Genomic DNA, 19557 nt, shown 5'->3' with positions numbered 1-19557 from the left:
GGTCAGGGGGGTTAGCTACATGTCCTAAAAGCAAACTGTAACCTACTTTCACCCCCGCACACTACAGTGAGCCAGTCAGACATCCTGCCACAGAGTCCGCTCTTGACGTTCTGTCTGTTTTCGCAAAGTCAAAAAGGCCACGAGAGAGGAGAGGTAGTTCACTGAAAAACTTTGGGGCATCTAAAAGTTTTCCCTCAGAGTTCCCAGAGTGCCATTGGTTTCAGTGTGGGTGGCTTCGATCCCTCAGCCCTGCAGGGTGATTGTCATTTGCATACTTGCAGCTAGTAAGTATATATTTGACATACCGAGATGATGAGACGCTGTTACACAGATGCAGATGTTGATTAAGTTTGAAAAGGCTTATTTACATTTAAGGGAGAGAGTGGAGAAAAAAGTGAAACTTACTGAAGAGACAGATTAGAAAATAATTGTTAAAGATGCAGATTTTTAGCCCCTATTATGGGGCTCAGGCTCCAAAAAACAATGGATCCTACACTTCCCATCATGCAACTCGATTGCATCTTTCATCATTGGCCCCTTTCTGTTTGGTAAATGTCCATCTTTCAAACTCCACACACAGAAATGTGTCTTTGTCTATCTGTTTGAAATTCAAAATCTCCAAGCTGAACACTGAGATACTTAGTGGTGTAATGTAACTAAGTACATTTACTCCAGTACTGTACTTCTCCAAATGTTGAGGTACTTGTACTTTACTTGAGTCTTTTCATGCCACTTTCTACTTCTACTCCGCTACATTTCAGAGAGAAATATTGTACTTTTTACTCCACTACATTCATCTGTTACAGCTTTAGTTACTAGTTACTTTACACATTAAGATTTCTGCACACAAAACACATGTAGTTTATAAAATCTGATGTTTTATTCTAAAGTAAACTAGCCAACAATATAACGGCTACAAGTCCAGCTGAGATGATTAGACCATTAAACACACAACTGGTTGGATCCTTTACACTTTCTACAATGGGAGGAGAGTTCTTTACTTGTAATACTTTAACTACATTTTCCTGATGATACTTACAGACTTTTACTGAAGGAACACTTTTAACAGTGTGGTATTAGTACTTTTACTGCAATAAAGTACAAGAACCTCAACATTTGGACTTAAGTACAGTACTGGAGTGAATGTACGCACGCACACACACGGACACACACGGACACACACGGACACACACACACACACACACGGACACACACACACACACGGACACACACACACACACACACACACACACACACACACACACACACACGGACACACACACACACACGGACACACGGCCGGCCTGTGGCGCAGAGAACAAGATCTGCTCCACTCAGGATCATCCCGCTGCTACAGTTTGAAGTTTGGACTCTGAGGCGCGTTAGACATCTTATCGGGTTTGAAGTGGAGAGCCGCGGCACCGACAACTACCCGCTTTCTCCTTTCACCTCCGAGCATTTAATCCTCCCCGGAAACAACAAAAGCAACAAAATCGTCTTCCAGATGAAGCAAAGGGAAAAGAAAAACAGAATGTCTCCAGGAGGCAGAACTGGTTTGTGTTTGTGGTTGGTAAGGATCAGTGATCACATTAAACATGATGCTGTTAAAGATCTCCCTCAGTGCCCATCATGCTTTTTTTCTTGCAGCCTTAAAGCTCTTCTACACTGGCACAAACAAGTCAGTACGGATGAGAAAGCGCTCATATCTTTCTGTACTTTCTGTACATGCATCCCAGGGTTCAACGTTGAGGTTTTCTTTTACTTGTCCAGTCGGGTCATTTTATTCTGGCCCCTATTCAAATTGGTTTTATACAAAATGTACAAAAAACCCTGTTGAAAGCTTTTTAAAAAAAAGACATCAAGAAATGAACGTAAAAGTAACAGTCAAACGTCTTACCCGAAAAATTATTCTACTTGCCCAAAGTCCATTTTTACTGGCCGCTATACAAATTGTTATTTTGGGGGTTTATTTTTATTTTTTTGCTGACATTTTTTGTAAAACCATAAAAAAAAAGTCAAAAGAATACATCGAGAAAAAAGTCTTGAAAGTTGAAATACTTTGCTTGTAAAATTCAAACCATCGCATCATGGAACCGCACGCGCTTATTGTGATTTGTAAATAAAGCGGCTCAAGCTCATTCCAAAACCAGCTGTTTTTCAACACATTAGCATCCCGTCAGGAGCGATTTTTTTGCTAAAAAACTAACTGTGTTAATCTATTGTGAGCTGAGGAGTTCTGCCCTAAGAATAGCACAACATCGTGAAACTAAACCCAGAATCTAGACGACGAGATCATTCAGGAAAAAAACATTCTGAACCATTTTCAGAAAATAGTGCTTGTCAGCCAGAAGTCAAAATCCCATAAATCTCTAATTTTCTAAAGTTATTGATACTGCATTTTGGAAATGTCTGCTTTTCCATTGATGGATATCCGATTTCATTACACCGCTTCACCTTACATTTGTAGTAATGGCTCTGTGGCTCGGCATTAACCCTCCTAACCACAAATACTGCCGACAGCTTTGAAAAAGCATGTTTTGTTCGTCAGATTCTCAAAATTCCGACCATCCATGAATGCTTCTCGGTAGAATCCGCCGACATCATGTAAGAAATTCAAAATTAAGCCAAAAATACACTAACTGGATAAAAACCTCGCACTGTACATCTCCATCTTTAAACAATTGGTTTTCACAGGGTTTTCTCAGAAATGTCTTTCTGGTTACATACATGTAACTCAGTGGTTCCTCTACCATGATGGCCCAAAATCATGTTTAAAATGCACAGTTAAAGGGTGCCATGAAGCCTAAAGCTCTGATCCTAGAATTACCCCTGCATCCCATCAAGACTCACGCGGCCACAGCACGGTGCAGATTTTAGAGATAGGTGCAGGCACGGGATAAAACGAGCCATATAGTTTTAAAGTTGGAGTTGGTTTGTTTTTATTCATGTAGCTCGGAGACGCAGTCAGAGGAGTCTGGCTGAAGGCTCTCTGGCGTGGCGGGAAGTCAAGCGAGGAGAGATAAGGGCTGTATGGAGCAGCGGGAGAACATCAGTCAGGGGGAGAAATAGTTCAACAGTAACCACAGGACGCACCGCCAGAGACAAACATTTGATCGGGAAAGTTCCCATGCAGCCACACCGGCTGAAAGAAAACTGGGATGCTCAGCGTGCTCTTGAACACGCCGCGCCCTCCGTTTGTCTTTGCCTCGCCTCGACACTGCGAGCTGGTAAACATGTGTTTTTCCTCGCCGGTGGTTTCACTGCCTGGAATAAATCACTGTGGCTTCTCCAAAGCAAATACAGATCTGTTGCTCGGTTTGTTGACAATGTAGAGAAACCGGAGAATAAATACGGAATGGAAAAAAAAAGGGAGGAAATGAAGACGGCTGCCCCGAATCATGACGCCTGCTTAAGGCCTCATTGCTTCCGAGTTGCCCGTATTTTGACTGAAATCTTAATGCAATGAGGATTTAAAAGGGATTACAACATAATCTTGAATAATCCAAAGTGCCACGGATGGAGGAGCGCTTGTAATAACGGCGTTAAAAACCCCCGTCCGGAGGTCTGACAACATTGTCAGTCACGGCAAGGATTAAATATTTGTGGGACAAACTTATGACTAATGCCCGCAAACCATCAACCATTGGGGGGGGGGGGGGGGGGCCAGAAGGCAATTTAGTAATTTAAGAGACATATAGCACCTCTGTAAGTGCTGGCCAGCCTGCTGCCAGGACAAAGCCCAGGCAGATAGGGAGGAGACGGCCCTTTTTAAGCAGATTTACTCATCCAATTTTTGTTTTTTGATCAATGCCCAGGCAGGTTCATTACACATATAAAGCACGGGCCGAGGTTTGAGAAATGAAAATGTTCTCGCAGCCAAGAATCAATTCTTATTAGGGTTTACCCAAACTGCCATCAACATGTCCATTAGCTTTCCCATTCATTTATATTTCAGGGCTTCCTTGTGTATTTTAAGGATTATGTATGTATCTTTTTTTCTGAGCTTAATAACCCGTATTCATCAATGTGAAGTGAACCTGCCTTTAATTACAACCCTTCACTCAATAACAACGGTGCTAAATATGAGTTTGATTTGACGTAGACCTTGCCCGGATGCTCCCTTAAAATTCATGCAATTGCTGATTGAAGTCGCATCGACGCTTAACTCCTCTCTGACAAACCCCAAACCCTGAAGTTCCCAGAATGAATATAAATTGAGTGCAAAGAAAAAAGCTTTTAGAAACAGAGTCTACGTTCAGCAGCAGCAGAGACACAAGTCATAGTGACACACACTGTACATGACTCATACAGCGTATCAATCTGCTTTATATTGAATATTCAATCACTGTGTGCGTCCAGGCAGCAACAAATTGTGGAGCGAGGGTTTGTAGCGTTTATGCTTTGCATCGGTCGTTTTGTGTTTCGTGCCGTCGGCTGGAAACGTGGTTGAGAATAAAGTCTTGAAAAGAAATGTCAAGCTTCATATTTAAGTGGCATGTATGTGGATCAGTTCAGTCTTTAAGAACAGCTTCTTATTGGCGATGGCGGCCTGACAAGTGGCAAAGCCGCTCATGGAAAGGGAAGGGCGGCTAGAAAATAAAATACAATAGAAATACGTATAGTTTAAATGACATAAAATATAATTTGAAATGCAACACAGACAGCGGTCAACACGTAGGCCGAGAGGAACAGTTAGAGAGGGAGAAAGCGTACAAATATTAACTGGAAGATGATGATGTGGAAAAGCAACTGCATTAGTCGGTGAACAAGGATGATATGACGGGTTTGAAGGAAGAAATGGAAATGAGTTTTGTCCAGTTTGAGAATGTTTTTGTTGAAAACATCCAGAAACACGTGATGACGTTTTGAATATGCAAAAAGTTTTAAACAATACATGAGAATTTGAGCCATAAATTGGTACATAAACATTCACCAGAATGCAGGAAATGAAGTGTTTGACACTCAATATTTTATGGGAGAGGAACCCCAGACCCCCTGGTTATAATGTCCCCCCCCACCCCAATGTTGAAACAAAACCTACGCCCTTGCCTGCGAAGAACGTTGTATGCATCGCAGTTATTTTGGGGCAATTTGGTTGAAAGAAATCCATATTTCTGATATAAAAAAAACTGGAAACTTGAAAATGGGTCAAATTTGACACAAGGCTTAAACTAAAACAGAGAAGAGCATCTTGTTTGATAAAGTGCTTGGAACTGGAGTGGTTTTATAGTTTTATAAGTATTTATAAAGGCCGACGGGAGTCGACGGCTTCTCCAAAAAGTCACAGAGGTGACGTCTTGAAAGTTGAAATACTTTGCTCGGAAAATTCAAACTGTCGTCAGCCGAGAGCCTGTCTGGCCTTTTCTAGCGTTGCACCAACACCTTCCCTGCTCTCTGTCAATGAGGACGTACTCTCTGACTCAACCTGCCGCAGCCCGGCAGCCCTTGGTCAAGGCATTTGCCCCCCAGGGCGGCTGTGTGTCCGGCAGCGAAGCACTGGCCGGCTTCCAGTTTGAATAAACTGGATGAGATCAAAAAAATCCTGATGTGCTTTCTCAACCCATGGACGATTTGGGACTCACTTTACATGCAAGAGAAGTTTGGATTCAACTCGGGATAATTCATGTTTTTAGTCAGACATACTGACTGTATTATCATATTATTGTTGTTTTAAATTCATTTGAAATACATAAACTAAGTGTGTGTTTTTTAAGTTATTTTTGAAGTTCATCCGTTGAAATAATAATCTAGGAACTTTTAACTTTCAAAAGAGACATTTTTGACCCAGAAAAAATGAAAAGAAAAGTTGTCTGGAGCTGCGAAACATATTTGAGTCTTCTGATGAAGTTAACACAATCTTATTTATTCTTTTTAATTGTAAATTAGCCTCTCAACGTGAATACACTCTAAGACATATCTTTGTATGATTATGTGTATCATTTGATTCACAGTTGTATTTTTGTTTTTTACATTTCGAGTTGCATCATTTGTGTGGGTTTTGGGAGATTAAGGAAGTCCACGTTGCATTTTTTTAATGACATTTTTTTCTTTTCGACGGTTTTGTTGCTTTTGGAAGTTTTTTTCAACTTTTTCAGAAGTTTATTAATAGAGAATTTTATATAGGCCTAACAGAAAATGTTCTGTATTTGTACTGTAGCTACCACATCATTTCTGTTTTTTAATTAAGGGGCAAAGTCCGGGTAACAAGCTTTCATTTTCTGAACACTTACAATTTTGTTATAAGGCCGTTGAAGGAAAATAAATATTGTTACGGACCCGGGAGAGTGGGGTAATATTCAGAGAAAATAAACTTGTTCAGAGGGCTCATAACATATATATATATATATATATATATATATATATATATATTGTATAGTAACATAGAATTTTTTTTCCTGAGTTTTTGTAGGAAAACAAATAATGTTACAGACCCGGGAGAGAGGGGTAATAGTCAGAGAAAGAAGAACTCTTACACTTTCAGAGATTAAAGTGGTAAATTTGGAATTGGAATTAATTACTTCTCTGCAATCAGTAGCGGTTTTTGGCAAGGGCGAAGCGGGCAGCCGCCCGGGGCGGCATTTTTTCATGACACATGGGGGCGGCATGAGCAAAAATCCTCTGCGTCGCAAAGCCAAATGTCTTCAAAGGAATGAAATGTTGATAATAAAGAACAGTGATTTAATAGTGATAAAGGGATGGTGCACTCCCAGGCTGCTGGGCAGTTGGATCCGCGCTAACGGCTCCTATAGTGGTTTTTGCTCCAGTCTGGCACCAGACACCCTGCCATGCCATCCAGCTCTGCAGCTCGGTGCGCTATTTAGGATTCACTATTAGGAGTGACACACGTGGCCGCGGGCGCATACAGGGATGTGTGTGTGTGTCCTACCAAAGCAGAGCATTAGCTCCACACATAGTTCATTATAGGCTGAGTCTTAAATATATTTGGAATATCCATTGAAATATTCACATTTTACATAAAAAAGTTACTCTCAGATGTGTCCAGTTTGGGACATCCATAGCATTACTGTATGTGCTGGGGTACATTTTCACATAATTTATATACAAGTGGACACCTGAGTATTACCCCCATATTGATATAAATACACCCAAAACATGCTTTTAGGGATATTGTAGTCAAATATAGTGATTGTGATGGCATAATGCAGCAACAAAGTAATCTGTATTTTCTGTCGTTAAAAAACTACTAATCAATTAAAGGTTGAGGCTGGTGATAGTCTGTATTTTTTAATCAATAAATCCATTAAAGACCCAAACCACAGCCTGATAAATCTTCTTCCTCCAAAAACACATCAATGAGCAACATCTTGTTAAAAACACATCAATGAGCAGCATGTTGATAGGAAGTGATTAGCTAGTAGTACACAGGTCATACTGTACATACTACAGGTACAGTGCATGTAAATATGTAAGTCAAGGTGCATTCATTTACTACAAATTGTTTTAAGACTGACTTGAACATTTTAAAATCGATTCTTTAACCCCCAGGCTGCCAACACACATCATATACGCATGCTAAAGATTGACGTTTTCAGTAGAAATAAATGGGCTTAGGAATGTTGGACAGCTTTGGTCTTTTCATGTCAATTGTTGTCAACAAATGACAACAAATGTTATAATAAAATATAACTGTTTGTGCAGAAATTTTGTGGGGGGGGGGCACTCGAAGGGGGTCTCGCCCAGGGTGTAATTCAATGTAGAACCGCCACTGTCTGCAATTTTCACACTTTTGCAAAGTCAGTGGGCCTGATTGGACCCTTTGGCGGGCTGGTTCTGGCCCACGGGCCGTATGTTTGACATCCCTGCACTAAAGGGAGATTTCTGACGCTGAGAGCCACTGACCAAGTGTCAGTATTTTACAAGGTCGGAATGAGAATGGGTTGAGTTTTAAATGTAAAAAAAAAAGAAAGTAGCCATTATTTACTTCCATATAACTTTGTGTCAAAGGGAGCCAGTGGAGAGGCTGCATCTGTAATCTCCCCCACAGTGCTGCCACCCAGTGCAGACTGCCGTCAACAGCAGCCAGGAGACACATCACACCCTGGACATGTGTTTTAGTTCGCAACAAGAAGCAGACAGTTTACACCTCAACTCCTCATTTCTCGGAGAGAAAAAAGGAAGGGGGGATAGAAGCTGCCAGGCGGTACAGACAGTTTGTTTTTTTCTGCCTATAAGCCATAATGAGGTTGTGCCCCGGGGAATCAGTCGAGCGGAATGTTATTAATGCCTCCAAAAAAAAAAAAAAAAGGGAAAAATCCTCGGCACCTTCTGCGGCCGCGGCATAAAGGCAGGATGAGACTGTCAAACAATTACAGTGAAGCGAATTCCCTGAGATGGAGGGGAAAGGAGAAAGAGAGACAGAGAGAGAGAAAAGAAAAACAAGTGGACAGAGATGTGGAAATGTGTGCGAGGACGAGGAGAGAGAACAGCTTCCTTCAGGATGTGGAGGAGAAACGATGAGCTCAGCTTTAGTTTGATCAGCCGAGCGAGAGCTAAATCTAAATGCCCGGATGTGTGTTGGTTTCACTGAGGGTGCATACGTTTAGATCAAACAGGGTTATACATGTGTACATTACGTTACACGTTCAAATAATCAGGGAAAAAACACCAGAAATTCTACAAAAAAGTTCACACAAAAGAGCGGTTGCTTGGCTGCGGTTGGAAAAGTTTCTGTATAGATAAAGCGAGTGTGTCAGTACTGTGTGAACTAGAGGTGTTCACATACCGATACCAGTATAGGAAAAGCCTCCGATACGGCCTAAAGGGCTGGTATCGGTAAGTACTGGAGTTTATGATGAATTCTTCGTTCTCCGTGATAATGTGTGTGTGATGCACAAATGATTATCATTGCTATCTGTGGAGGATAAATTCAAGTTTAAGGTCTTATTTATAGGCATTAGCTACAGCATACTAATGCGGCAAAATATTAGTAATGAAGAGGAAACTTCATTACAGACACGATTGCACAATCTTCACTCAAAGAAACCCAGATGACTCCACATCTAATCTGCTGAGTTCCATCCTGCGGGCGCGGCCTCTATTGTTTCTCCCCATGTCTCATGGCGACGGTTTGCCGGAAGACGCTGTCACCGACAACACTCAGTTGGCCCCCGGCGGGTCATTGTCTGTCCTCACCTTTGTGTCTTTTGTGTCTGTATGGACTGTCGCATCTGCGGGTCGTTCAGACGGGACCGCTCAACAAACGCAGTTCCCACAGGAAGTCACGAGAGGAAAAACAAGACGCAAGGGGGGAAGTGTTTCAAACAAGCAGAGGTGAGCGCCCCCGTGACACTTCCAACAGCTGGACTGCAGCTGGTGGGTTTAAAAAAAAAAAAATCTAAAATCTAAATAAGATCCTCAGTCTCCAACACACAGTGCTGCTTCTCATCTGGTGTATAGAGCTGCAAAGATTTGATTCACCCTTTAGTTGTCAATTATTTAATGAATCGGCACTATTTTGATAATCGGTTAATCGGTTTGAGTCAGTTTTATGAAATCGAAAAGATGTGATAGAAAACTGGTTTAAAAAAAACAACACATTCTCACTCTCCTTGCGTCAAAAAGCGACGCTTGGTCAGGTGACTTTGGCGTTATTGACGCAAAAAGTCTCCTTTAGTGTATATCATATTTAGATGCTCTTGACACACGGTGACACACGGGACAAGAACCCCGGTCTCTTGGGTGAAAGTCCTGAGTTGTTTGATCCATACTACTCTACTGTTGTCTCTCTACATACTACTCTCTACTGTTGTCTCTCTACATACTACTCTCTACTGTTGTCTCTCTACATACTACTCTCTACTCTTGTCTCCTTACATACTACTCTCTACTGTTGTCTCTCTACATACTAGTCTCTACTGTTGTCTCTCTACATACTACTCTCTACTCTTGTCTCTCTACATACTACTCTCTACTGTTGTCTCTCTACATACTACTCTCTACTGTTGTCTCTCTACATACTACTCTCTACTCTTGTCTCCTTACATACTACTCTCTACTGTTGTCTCTCTACATACTACTCTCTACTGTTGTCTCTCTACATACTACTCTCTACTGTTGTCTCTACATACTACTCTCTACTGTTGTCTCTCTACATACTAGTCTCTACTGTTGTCTCTCTACATACTACTCTCTACTGTTGTCTCTCTTCATACTACTCTCTACTGTTGTCTCTCTTCATACTACTCTCTACTGTTGTCTCTCTTCATACTACTCTCTACTGTTGTCTCTACATACTACTCTCTACTGTTGTCTCTCTACATACTAGTCTCTACTGTTGTCTCTCTTCATACTACTCTCTACTGTTGTCTCTACATACTACTCTCTACTGTTGTCTCTCTACATACTAGTCTCTACTGTTGTCTCTCTACATACTACTCTCTACTGTTGTCTCTCTTCATACTACTCTCTACTGTTGTCTCTACATACTACTCTCTACTGTTGTCTCTCTACATACTAGTCTCTACTGTTGTCTCTCTACATACTAGTCTCTACTGTTGTCTCTCTACATACTACTCTCTACTGTTGTCTCTCTACATACTACTCTCTACTGTTGTCTCTCTACATAATACTCTCTACTCTTGTCTCCTTACATACTACTCTCTACTGTTGTCTCTCTACATACTACTCTCTACTGTTGTCTCTCTTCATACTACTCTCTACTGTTGTCTCTACATACTACTCTCTACTGTTGTCTCTCTACATACTAGTCTCTACTGTTGTCTCTCTACATACTACTCTCTACTGTTGTCTCTCTTCATACTACTCTCTACTGTTGTCTCTCTTAATACTACTCTCTACTGTTGTCTCTCTACTGTTGTCTCTCTACATACTACTCTCTACTGTAGTCTCCTTACATACTACTCTCTACTGTTGTCTCTCTTCATATTACTCTCTACTGTTGTCTCTCTACATACTACTCTCTACTCTTGTCTCTCTACATACTAGTCTCTACTGTTGTCTCTCTACATACTACTCTCTACTGTTGTCTCTCTACATACTACTCTCTACTCTTGTCTCTCTACATACTAGTCTCTACTGTTGTCTCTCTACATACTACTCTCTACTCTTGTCTCTCTACATACTACTCTCTACACTTGTCTCTCTACATACTAGTCTCTACTGTTGTCTCTCTACATACTAGTCTCTACTCTTGTCTCTCTACATACTACTCTCTACTGTTGTCTCTCTACATACTACTATCTACTGTTGTCTCTCTACATACTACTCTCTACTGTTGTCTCTCTACATACTACTCTCTACTGTTGTCTCTACATACTACTCTCTACTGTTGTCTCTCTACATACTACTCTCTACTGTTGTCTCTCTACATACTAGTCTCTACTGTTGTCTCTCTACATACTACTCTCTACTGTTGTCTCTCTACATACTACTCTCTACTGTTGTCTCTCTACATACTACTCTCTACTGTTGTCTCTCTACATACTACTCTCTACTGTTGTCTCTCTACATACTACTCTCTACTGTTGTCTCTACATACTAGTCTCTACTGTTGTCTCTCTTCATACTACTCTCTACTGTTGTCTCTCTACATACTACTCTCTACTCGTCTCTCTACATACTACTCTCTACTGTTGTCTCTCTACATACTACTCTCTACTTGTCTCTCTACATACTAGTCTCTACTGTTGTCTCTCTACATACTACTCTCTACTGTTGTCTCTCTACATACTACTCTCTACTGTTGTCTCTCTACATACTACTCTCTACTGTTGTCTCTCTACTGTTGTCTCTCTACATACTACTCTCTACTGTTGTCTCTCTACATACTACTCTCTACTGTTGTCTCTCTACATACTACTCTCTACTGTTGTCTCTCTACATACTACTCTCTACTGTTGTCTCTCTACATACTAGTCTCTACTGTTGTCTCTCTACATACTACTCTCTACTGTTGTCTCTCTACATACTAGTCTCTACTGTTGTCTCTCTACATACTAGTCTCTACTGTTGTCTCTCTACATACTACTCTCTACTGTTGTCTCTCTACATACTACTCTCTACTGTTGTCTCTCTACATACTAGTCTCTACTGTTGTCTCTCTACATACTAGTCTCTACTGTTGTCTCTCTACATACTACTCTCTACTGTTGTCTCTCTACATACTACTATCTACTGTTGTCTCTCTACATACTACTCTCTACTGTTGTCTCTCTACATACTACTCTCTACTGTTGTCTCTACATACTAGTCTCTACTGTTGTCTCTCTTCATACTACTCTCTACTGTTGTCTCTCTACATACTACTCTCTACTCGTCTCTCTACATACTACTCTCTACTGTTGTCTCTCTACATACTACTCTCTACTGTGTCTCTCTACATACTACTCTACTGTTGTCTCTCTACTGTTGTCTCTCTACATACTACTCTCTACTGTTGTCTCTCTACTGTTGTCTCTCTACATACTACTCTCTACTGTTGTCTCTCTACATACTACTCTCTACTGTTGTCTCTCTACATACTACTCTCTACTGTTGTCTCTCTACATACTACTCTCTACTGTTGTCTCTCTACATACTACTCTCTACTGTTGTCTCTCTACATACTACTCTCTACTGTTGTCTCTCTACATACTACTCTCTACTGTTGTCTCTCTACTGTTGTCTCTCTACATACTACTCTCTACTGTTGTCTCTCTACATACTACTCTCTACTGTTGTCTCTCTACATACTACTCTCTACTGTTGTCTCTCTACATACTACTCTCTACTGTTGTCTCTCTACATACTACTCTCTACTGTTGTCTCTCTACATACTACTCTCTACTGTTGTCTCTCTACATACTACTCTCTACTCTTGTCTCTCTACATACTACTCTCTACTGTTGTCTCTCTACATACTACTCTCTACTGTTGTCTCTCTACATACTAGTCTCTACTGTTGTCTCTCTACATACTACTCTCTACTGTTGTCTCTCTACATACTACTCTCTACTGTTGTCTCTCTACATACTACTCTCTACTGTTGTCTCTCTACATACTAGTCTCTACTGTTGTCTCTCTACATACTACTCTCTACTGTTGTCTCTCTACATACTACTCTCTACTGTTGTCTCTCTACATACTACTCTCTACTGTTGTCTCTCTACATACTACTCTCTACTGTTGTCTCTCTACATACTACTCTCTACTGTTGTCTCTCTACATACTACTCTCTACTGTTGTCTCTCTACATACTACTCTCTACTGTTGTCTCTCTACTGTTGTCTCTCTACATACTACTCTCTACTGTTGTCTCTCTACATACTACTCTCTACTGTTGTCTCTCTACATACTACTCTCTACTGTTGTCTCTCTACATACTACTCTCTACTGTTGTCTCTACATACTACTCTCTACTGTTGTCTCTCTACATACTACTCTCTACTGTTGTCTCTCTACATACTACTCTCTACTGTTGTCTCTACATACTACTCTCTACTGTTGTCTCTCTACATACTACTCTCTACTGTTGTCTCTCTACATACTACTCTCTACTGTTGTCTCTCTACATACTACTCTCTACTGTTGTCTCTCTACATACTACTCTCTACTGTTGTCTCTCTACATACTACTCTCTACTGTTGTCTCTCTACATACTACTCTCTACTGTTGTCTCTACATACTAGTCTCTACTGTTGTCTCTCTACATACTACTCTCTACTGTTGTCTCTCTACATACTACTCTCTACTGTTGTCTCTCTACATACTACTCTCTACTCTTGTCTCTCTACATACTACTCTCTACTGTTGTCTCTCTACATACTACTCTCTACTGTTGTCTCTCTACATACTACTCTCTACTGTTGTCTCTCTACATACTACTCTCTACTGTTGTCTCTCTACATACTAGTCTCTACTGTTGTCTCTCTACATACTACTCTCTACTGTTGTCTCTCTACATACTACTCTCTACTGTTGTCTCTCTACATACTAGTCTCTACTGTTGTCTCTCTACATACTACTCTCTACTCTTGTCTCTCTACATACTACTCTCTACTGTTGTCTCTCTACATACTACTCTCTACTCTTGTCTCTCTACATACTACTCTCTACTGTTGTCTCTCTACATACTACTCTCTACTGTTGTCTCTCTACATACTAGTCTCTACTGTTGTCTCTCTACATACTACTCTCTACTGTTGTCTCTCTACATACTACTCTCTACTGTTGTCTCTCTACATACTACTCTCTACTGTTGTCTCTCTTCATACTACTCTCTACTGTTGTCTCTACATACTACTCTCTACTGTTGTCTCTCTACATACTAGTCTCTACTGTTGTCTCTCTACATACTACTCTCTACTGTTGTCTCTACATACTACTCTCTACTGTTGTCTCTCTACATACTAGTCTCTACTGTTGTCTCTCTACATACTACTCTCTACTGTTGTCTCTCTTCATACTACTCTCTACTGTTGTCTCTACATACTACTCTCTACTGTTGTCTCTCTACATACTAGTCTCTACTGTTGTCTCTCTACATACTACTCTCTACTGTTGTCTCTCTACATACTAGTCTCTACTGTTGTCTCTCTACATACTACTCTCTACTGTTGTCTCTCTACATACTACTCTCTACTGTTGTCTCTCTACATACTACTCTCTACTCTTGTCTCTCTACATACTACTCTCTACTGTTGTCTCTCTACATACTACTCTCTACTGTTGTCTCTCTACATACTACTCTCTACTGTTGTCTCTACATACTACTCTCTACTGTTGTCTCTCTACATACTAGTCTCTACTGTTGTCTCTCTACATACTACTCTCTACTGTTGTCTCTCTACATACTACTCTCTACTGTTGTCTCTCTTAATACTACTCTCTACTGTTGTCTCTCTACTGTTGTCTCTCTACATACTAGTCTCTACTGTTGTCTCCTTACATACTACTCTCTACTGTTGTCTCCTTACATACTACTCTCTACTGTTGTCTCTCTACATACTACTCTCTACTGTTGTCTCTCTACATACTACTCTCTACTCTTGTCTCTCTACATACTAGTCTCTACTGTTGTCTCTCTACATACTACTCTCTACTGTTGTCTCTCTACATACTACTCTCTACTCTTGTCTCTCTACATACTAGTCTCTACTGTTGTCTCTCTACATACTACTCTCTACTCTTGTCTCTCTACATACTACTCTCTACTGTTGTCTCTCTACATACTACTCTCTACTGTTGTCTCTCTACATACTAGTCTCTACTGTTGTCTCTCTACATACTAGTCTCTACTCTTGTCTCTCTACATACTACTCTCTACTGTTGTCTCTCTACATACTACTATCTACTGTTGTCTCTCTACATACTACTCTCTACTGTTGTCTCTCTACATACTACTCTCTACTGTTGTCTCTACATACTAGTCTCTACTGTTGTCTCTCTACATACTACTCTCTACTGTTGTCTCTCTACATACTACTCTCTACTTGTCTCTCTACATACTACTCTCTACTGTTGTCTCTCTACATACTACTCTCTACACTTGTCTCTCTACACACTAGTCTCTACTGTTGTCTCTCTACATACTACTCTCTACTGTTGTCTCTCTACTGTTGTCTCTCTACATACTACTCTCTACTGTTGTCTCTCTACATACTACTCTCTACTGTTGTCTCTCTACATACTACTCTCTACTGTTGTCTCTCTACTGTTGTCTCTCTACATACTACTCTCTACTGTTGTCTCTCTACATACTACTCTCTACTGTTGTCTCTCTACATACTACTCTCTACTGTTGTCTCTCTACATACTACTCTCTACTGTTGTCTCTACATACTAGTCTACTGTTGTCTCTCTTCATATTACTCTCTACTGTTGTCTCTCTACATACTACTCTCTACTCTTGTCTCTCTACATACTACTCTCTACTGTTGTCTCTCTACATACTACTCTCTACTGTCTCTCTACATACTACTCTCTACTGTTGTCTCTCTACATACTACTCTCTACTGTTGTCTCTCTATATACTACTCTCTACTGTTGTCTCTCTACATACTACTCTCTACTGTTGTCTCTCTACATACTACTCTCTACTGTTGTCTCTCTACATACTACTCTCTACTGTTGTCTCTCTACATACTACTCTCTACTCTTGTCTCTCTACATACTACTCTCTACTGTTGTCTCTACATACTACTCTCTACTTTGTCTCTACATACTACTCTCTACTCTTGTCTCTCTACATACTAGTCTCTACTGTTGTCTCTCTACATACTACTCTCTACTGTTGTCTCTCTATATACTACTCTCTACTGTTGTCTCTCTACATACTACTCTCTACTGTTGTCTCTCTACATACTACTCTCTACTGTTGTCTCTCTACATACTACTCTCTACTGTTGTCTCTACATACTAGTCTCTACTGTTGTCTCTCTACATACTACTCTCTACTCTTGTCTCTCTACATACTACTCTCTACTGTTGTCTCTACATACTAGTCTCTACTGTTGTCTCTACATACTACTCTCTACTGTTGTCTCTCTACATACTACTCTCTACTCTTGTCTCTCTACATACTACTCTCTACTGTTGTCTCTCTACATACTACTCTCTACTGTTGTCTCTCTACATACTACTCTCTACTCTCGTCTCTCTACATACTACTCTCTACTGTTGTCTCTCTACATACTACTCTCTACTGTTGTCTCTCTACATACTACTCTCTACTCTTGTCTCTCTACATACTACTCTCTACTGTTGTCTCTCTACATACTACTCTCTACTGTTGTCTCTACATACTAGTCTCTACTGTTGTCTCTACATACTAGTCTCTACTGTTGTCTCTCTTCATACTACTCTCTACTCTTGTCTCTACATACTAGTCTCTACTCTTGTCTCTCTACATACTACTCTCTACTTTTGTCTCTCTACATAGTACTCTCTACTGTTGTCTCTCTACATACTACTCTCTACTCGTCTCTCTACATACTAGTCTCTACTGTTGTCTCTCTACATACTACTCTCTACTGTTGTCTCTCTACTGTTGTCTCTCTACATACTACTCTCTACTGTTGTCTCTCTACATACTACTCTCTACTGTTGTCTCTCTACATACTACTCTCTACTATTGTCTCTCTACATACTACTCTCTACTGTTGTCTCTCTACATACTACTCTCCACTGTTGTCTCTCTTCATACTACTCTCTACTGTTGTCTCTCTACATACTACTCTCTACTATTGTCTCTCTACATACTACTCTCTACTGTTGTCTCTCTACATACTACTCTCTACTATTGTCTCTCTACATACTACTCTCCACTGTTGTCTCTCTTCATACTACTCTCTACTGTTGTCTCTCTACATACTACTCTCTACTATTGTCTCTCTACATACTACTCTCTACTGTTGTCTCTCTACATACTACTCTCTACTGTTGTCTCTCTACATACTACTCTCTACTGTTGTCTCTCTACATACTACTCTCTACTGTTGTCTCTCTACATACTACTCTCTACTGTTGTCTCTCTACATACTACTCTCTACTGTTGTCTCTCTACATACTACTCTCTACTGTTGTCTCTCTACATACTACTCTCTACTGTTGTCTCTCTACATACTACTCTCTACTGTTGTCTCTCTACATACTACTCTCCACTGTTGTCTCTCTTCATACTACTCTCTACTGTTGTCTCTCTACATACTACTCTCTACTCTTGTCTCTCTACAGACTACTCTCTACTGTTGTCTCTCTACATACTACTCTCTACTGTTGTCTCTCTTAATACTACTCTCTACCTTTGTCTCTCTTCATACTACAGTGTTGCAGAGCTCCTGCTCTGCCCAGTGCATCCTGTACAGACTCTAAAGGAGGACTACTGCGTCGGTATCTGACGCTGAGAGACAGTGACCAAGCGTCAGGATTTTACAAGTTGGGAGTGAGAACGGGTTGAAAAAAAAACACACTGTTCTGCGTCCAAAACTGAAAACTTAGAAGTTTACAACTGCAGCACAAACTAGGCCAAAAGACAAACAGTCACTGAAGTCAATTGTCCCGAGCGTTCTTGTTTATTCAGCATCCGTGCTAGGGGCCTCGCTCGTCACACCCGTCAACTCTCATACGCCGACAATCTCCCTCATTAGTTTGAACGGTGCAGCCGGGTTTGAAACACCAGAAACCCTTCAAGCCATTTCCCTAATGGTCTGCGAGCCGGCCCGACCCCGGGGCACAGCCGAGTGCTCGCCTCCTCCGCCGCGCCGGAGCAAGGGTGGTGTTAGAGGTCCTTTTTTTCACTCCGAGCCGAGCAGCCATGATGGGCTAACCACCACACAAGAGGCCCCTTTATAGTCTCTCAGCCCCAACACTTTTTCTCTCTCACAAACAGCTAAGTCTGTCACAGTCCGACATCAGTGTTCAGTGGGCCGTCAACATTCACCGGTAGATGAAGACAGAGAGAGGGGGGGAAATTCTCGGCACTGGAGAGAGCATCGCTCCGTCCGCAGAGTGTGTGTGTGTGTGTTTGAGAGACAGAGAAAGTGTGTGTGAAAAGATACAGGGCAAGTACTTATGGGTCTTTTCTCAGAGACAGCAGCCAAACAGAAAACACTCATGCGGGGAGGAAGAAGACACAAGTACATTAGAGAGATTCGGTTCTGCGGCTGCATATCGAGTTTGCCCCCCCCAACTAATAAACAACGGGGGGGATTTGATGGCACAAAACACGCTCTTTGAAACAGTCGGGGTGCAAGGGACGCAGCATCGAGGGGATGGTTTTTCATTTATTTCCAACTGATGATCTACCTACAAGAGCATAGATTATTTTCTCTTTCAACTGTTTGCTGGGAAATCAGTTTGCTAATTGGGCCACTGATGACAAAGAGCTCTACCAATGTTTCTCTGAAGTTTGCAGAGCAAAATACAAATATCTGCTTCAAACAGCACACTTTACACCCACACCTAGAGTACGTACATATCAACATGGGAGACATTGAGGGAGGAAGCTGGAGTGTGTCGGCAGGCCAATAGATACAAAAAAATGTATCATGTTTTTACATGTTTTAATATGAAATCCACCGAAGAGTCTCAATAATCAATCCTGAATTATTGCACGGTCTAAGGCAGAGTTTCTCAAATGTGGGTACGAGGAGTTTTAGCTAAATGTTTTCCAGTTCCAAGACTGTTGTACCAGACCATTGTTCCTCTTTATATAGATGTATTTTTCTACCAAAAATGTGACGTTTTTGTCACGTAATTCTTGCCTTCCTTCCTTCCTTCTGTCTTTTTTTCCAAGTTTGTCACTTTTTTCAAAGTTTTTGTTGAATTTTAAAACTAAATTTAAATACTTTTTACAGTTTGTCGCTTTTTTGATTTTTTTGTCACTTTTGTTGCCCTAGTATTGCCTTACTCCCTTCCTTCTTTCTACTGTGTTTTTGTTGTTGTTATTAAAGTTTGTCACTTTTTTGTGATCGTTTTGTTGCTTGTTTTGACCTATTCTTATCTTACTTCCTTCCTTTTTTCCCCAAGATTGGTGTCGTTGTTTAAAACGTTTTTTTTTTTTTTAATGCTTTTTTCGAAGTGTTGTCACTTTTGTTGCGC

The 19557-nt window shown here is 40.8% G+C and overlaps 1 long non-coding RNA gene across 1 annotated transcript in view; it reads right to left on the bottom strand.

The window, feature by feature from the left end:
- Positions 1-19557, bottom strand: part of LOC118494498 — a 70850-nt gene that overhangs the window by 31375 nt on the left and 19918 nt on the right. The gene's annotated exons all lie outside the window — the stretch shown is intronic.

The sequence above is a fragment of the Sander lucioperca genome, chromosome 24 (assembly GCF_008315115.2).
Source record: "Sander lucioperca isolate FBNREF2018 chromosome 24, SLUC_FBN_1.2, whole genome shotgun sequence".
NCBI lineage: Eukaryota > Metazoa > Chordata > Actinopteri > Perciformes > Percidae > Sander > Sander lucioperca.
This window is presented reverse-complemented; position numbering and strand designations above follow the sequence as displayed.